At 47.6% G+C, this 4,842-nt stretch overlaps 1 long non-coding RNA gene across 3 annotated transcripts; it reads right to left on the minus strand.

Annotated features, from left to right (window-relative positions):
• Positions 1 to 3,021: 3,021 nt before the first annotated feature.
• On the minus strand, positions 3,022 to 3,736 carry LOC127529389 (uncharacterized). Of its 3 annotated transcripts, none has more exons than XR_007936066.1 (3): positions 3,688 to 3,736; positions 3,194 to 3,294; positions 3,022 to 3,146 (listed from the first exon to the last, which is right to left on the minus strand). It is a non-coding gene; the product is annotated as an uncharacterized LOC127529389 (long non-coding RNA). The 3 variants fall into 3 exon arrangements; XR_007936065.1 differs by having other exon boundaries at positions 3,022 to 3,127; positions 3,184 to 3,294; positions 3,688 to 3,732; XR_007936067.1 differs by having other exon boundaries at positions 3,194 to 3,305; positions 3,681 to 3,730.
• Positions 3,737 to 4,842: the final 1,106 nt, after the last annotated feature.

Consider the following 4,842-nt stretch of genomic DNA (forward strand, 5'->3'; position numbering starts at 1 on the left):
TCAATTTGTCTTCTGGGTGGGCTTCATTTGCTGTGCTCAGACGTGATTGGATTCGCCTTCATTGTGATTCTGGGGTAGCCAGTCTGAATACTTTCACACTCTTTCTCTCTCTCTCTCGTCTCTTTCTTTTTTGTTTCTTTGCCTTTTCCACATTTATTCTTTGAAAAGCTCCATAGATGCACCTGTGTGGGCAGCCAGACTATCCTCAGACAGCCCAGCTGTAAGCCACTTGACGACTGGAAGTGCGTCTTTCATCTTAAATTACAGCACGCGTTGTGTTTTATGCCACTAATTACCGTAAGTCACTTGCTAACAATTACACTGCAATTTGAGCGCGAGGGGACAGATTATGATCCGCCGTCTGCTGGGATCTGCTTCCTCTTCACTGTGCCCAGATGGCAGATGATTCAGCTGCTTATTGTTAACGGACTGAAATTCACAGAGAGCGGAGACACATTCTCTCTTCTCCCTGCTGTCCTCGCTGATGTCGCCTGGAAGGAGAGCAGGCACTGCATCAGCTTAGCTGTTATTTACAGGACTGATCTGGGCCTCATTACTCTGTCACTTGCTATCATACTGAACCGGCGGGTAGCCATGTGGGTGACACACCACAGACATGAGTGACTGTACCCAGCGTTTTCCATTCTCTGTGTCTGTGACTTTTCTTTCCTGCTGAGTACACCCTGGCGCCTCTGCCGTGACAATCATGCCTGCTGTTCTGTGTATCCAAAGCACAGGGTCAGTTCAGCTTTGGCCTCTCTGTCCTGAAATCCGTGAACTCAATGAAGTGCTTCCCTACCTACACTGAGACCAAAATGACCGTCCTTCACCCTTCACCCTTAACTGGCACCTGTTGATCTAGACGTCTCCTTCTCCAGCTGATGTGATTCCAGCCACATTGAATCTCCAACACAAATACAAAGCAACAGACCTGCCCTCTGTACAAATCTGGGCCCACAGAGCAGGTCTCACCCTAGGCAGCCCAGCCCTAAACTCAAATGGTAGGCTACTGGCCTACACAGGCCATGAAAAGTTCAGATTGTTAAAAATGTCCAGGTTAAAGCAGAGGGAAAACTGCTTAATAATAATAATCATTAAAAAAAACAAAAACAAAGTATTATATTTGAAGAATTCAAACGATACAATGAGTAGCAAGGCAGGCAAGAGGAAAAACAGGTTTTGTCAAAATTGCACAACTTCAGAGGAAAAGCAATGCTCACATAACAACTCCTTACAAAGTCAAAGATCCACAGCTGGGTTCTTCCCATCTGGCCAAATATTAAGGTGGTAGGTGGAGCCAGCAGCTGTGACAACAGGATGCCCCCCACAGAGTCGCAAAGCACTTAAACCCTAAGGACACTTCTAAAAAATGCCCACTAGAGGGTGAAATCCCACCAAAACCCCTGGCTAGATACAAAACGGTCCATGTAAAATCTTTCTAAAATCAAATGATTTATTATCACAAAAATGATCCATATGCACGTGAAGCTTTATAAAACACACAAGGCAGTTACCAGCATAGGCAATCCAAAGAGAACAAATCCCAGTACGCAATTCAAAGGCAAAGTGAAAAGTAGAAAAAAATGGCCGGGAATCAAGACAAAATTACAAAGCACAGCAGAATGCAAGAAAACTCACCAACCTCCCTAGTGCATTTGAAATGAACCACCAGGAACAGTGGGAGACCCTCCAGATGTATAGGGTGAAAGGCTAATGGATTTAAGCAGTGCAAGTCTCGTACGTGCTGCTTCTTAAGTGCTTCACCATCTCGCTCTCTCACACAAACGCTGCACAACTTCTCAGGATGGCTCCACCCCTTCTGAAACACCACCCCCCAACCATTTCTCTGAAGCTCCTCCTATCATTACTGTCTATGTTGTGTCTCTCTCTCTTTCTAGCGGCCTCTTTTTCTCAGGCTCCACCTCCTTCTGACAGTTTGTTCTCTCAGGCTCTGCCCTTTTCTGACAGCCTACCTGTCTCTCTCTCTCTCTCTCTCTATCTCTGTCTCTCTGTCTCTTAATCTCCACCCCTTCTGACAGCCTACCTCTCCTGCTCTCTCTGTCTCTGTCTCTCTCTCTCTCTTAGTCTCCACCCCTTCTGACAGCCTATCTCTCCTGCTCTCTCTGTCTCTCTCTGTCTCTCTCTCTCTCTTAATCTCCACCCCTTCTGACAGCCTACCTCTCCTGCTCTCTCTGTCTCTCTCTCTCTCTCGCTCTCTCTTAGTCTCCACCCCTTCTGACAGCCTACCTCTCCTGCTCTCTCTCTCTCTCTCTCTCTTAGTCTCCACCCCTTCTGACAGCCTACCTCTCTTGCTCTCTTTCTCTCTCTCTCTCTCTCTTAGTCTCCACCCCTTCTGACAGCCTACTTCTCTTGCTCTCTCTGTCTCTGTCTCTCTGTCTCTTAGTCTCCACCCCTTCTGACAGCCTACCTCTCTTGCTCTCTTTCTCTCTCTCTCTCTCTCTTAGTCTCCACCCCTTCTGACAGCCTACCTCTCCTGCTCTCTCTGTCTCTCTCTGTCTCTCTCTCTCTCTTAGTCTCCACCCCTTCTGACAGCCTACCTCTCTCGCTCGCTCTCTCTCTGTCTCTGTCTCTCTCTCTCTTAGTCTCCACCCTTTCTGACAGCCTACCTCTCTTGCTCTCTTTCTCTCTCTCTCTCTCTCTTAGTCTCCACCCCTTCTGACAGCCTACCTCTCCTGCTCTCTCTGTCTCTCTCTGTCTCTCTCTCTCTCTTAGTCTCCACCCCTTCTGACAGCCTACCTCTCTCGCTCGCTCTCTCTCTCTCTCTGTCTCTCTCTCTCTTAGTCTCCACCCTTTCTGACAGCCTACCTCTCTTGCTCTCTTTCTCTCTCTCTCTCTCTCTTAGTCTCCACCCCTTCTGACAGCCTACCTCTCCTGCTCTCTCTGTCTCTCTCTGTCTCTCTTAGTCTCCACCCCTTCTGACAGCCTACCTCTCCTGCTCTCTCTGTCTCTCTCTCTCTCTCTCTCTTAGTCTCCACCCCTTCTGACAGCCTACCTCTCTTGCTCTCTCTTCTCTCTCTTCTCTCTCTTCTCTCTCTTCTCCACCCCTTCTGACAGCCTCCTCTCCTCTCTCTCTCTCTCTTCTCTCTCTTCTCTCTCTTCTAGTCACCTCCAGTCACCTCTCTCTTCTCTCTCTCTCTCTCTCTCTCTCTCTCTTCTAGTCACCTCCAGTCACCTCTCTCTTCTCTCTCTTCTCTCTCTTCTCTCTCTTCTCTCTCTTCTAGTCACCTCCAGTCACCTCTCTCTTCTCTCTCTTCTCTCTCTTCTCTCTCTTCTCTCCACCCCTTCTGACAGCCTACTTCTCTTCCTCTCTCTTCTCTCTCTTCTCTCTCTTCTCTCCACCCCTTCTGACAGCCTACCTCTCCTGCTCTCTCTGTCTCTCTCTCTCTCTTAGTCTCCACCCCTTCTGACAGCCTACCTCTCTTGCTCTCTCTTCTCTCTCTTCTCTCTCTTCTCTCCACCCCTTCTGACAGCCTCCCTCTCCTGCTCTCTCTCTCTCTTCTCTCTCTTCTCTCTCTTCTCGACCCCTTCTGACAGCCTACCTCTCTTGCTCTCTCTTCTCTCTCTTCTCTCTCTTCTAGTCTCCACCCCTTCTGACAGCCTACTTCTCTTGCTCTCTCTCTCTCTTCTCTCTCTTCTCTCTCTTCTCCACCCCTTCTGACAGCCTACCTCTCTTCTCTCTCTTCTCTCTCTTCTCTCTCTTCTCTCCACCCCTTCTGACAGCCTCCCTCTCCTTCTCTCTCTTCTCTCTCTTCTCTCTCTTCTCTCTCTTCTCTCCCCCTTCTCTCTCTCTCTCTCTCTTCTCTCTCTTCTCTCTCTTCTCTCTCTCTTAGTCTCCACCCTTCTGACAGCCTACCTCTCTTGCTCTCTTTCTCTCTCTCTCTCTTCTCTCTCTTCTAGTCACCTCCAGTCACCTCTCTCTTCTCTCTCTGTCTCTCTCTTCTCTCTCTTCTCTCTCTTCTAGTCACCTCCAGTCACCTCTCTCTTCTCTCTCTTCTCTCTCTTCTCTCTCTCTCTCTCTCTCTCTCTCTTCTATCCCTCTCAGGAACAGTGGGAGACCCTCTAGATTTATAGGGTGAAAGGCAGGTAACCACGCCTCTTAAGGGACTACCCACAAAATACTTGGCACTAAACAACGGGCTTAAATACAGATGCATACAAGCGCAAAGAATACCGCAGATCATGAACAAAAGAAATTCAAAGTAAATCCAAAAATGGACAACAAAGACACAAAACAAGTAGGAGGTCAGGAACCCTGTCTGAGACATAACTCCACCTCCTGGGGGCTCCATCCACAAAGTTCACGGAATGGACAAAACATTTAAAGAGACAGAGCATGAACAGTAAATAATAAAGCCCTTTAAATGTGAATTGTAATAATTCAAAAATAAGAAAACGCAATAATGAAACAAGAACTAAATACAAGCCAAGGAAAAAAAAAAATACTTGTCTGTAACAAAACACAAGGAATGCAGTATGGCTTAAATGCAACAATGCAGGCTACTGTGACCAATAAGGAGCATCACCGAGCCTCAAAACCCAAGACCCAATAATGTCCAACAACGGTCAACAGGTTCAAATAATAGATTTTATAATCCACCAAATACTTTTTTACCTTGAGCACAGCCATAACCATACAGATGACGGACCTCTATCCTCCCCTTCCACCTCCACTTGAGCGTCTCCCTCTACCTCCCAACCCTGACTCCTTTTTTGCTGGGCCCAGCACTGCTTTTGGTAACCAAGTGTGACTTGTGGAGAGTACTTCCAGGTTGTTTTGGGAACCAGGGTAGGCCTCCCAGACAGGGCTGGATTTCTGTACTA

This window comes from Erpetoichthys calabaricus, chromosome 10 (assembly GCF_900747795.2).
Source record: "Erpetoichthys calabaricus chromosome 10, fErpCal1.3, whole genome shotgun sequence".
Lineage (NCBI taxonomy): Eukaryota > Metazoa > Chordata > Cladistia > Polypteriformes > Polypteridae > Erpetoichthys > Erpetoichthys calabaricus.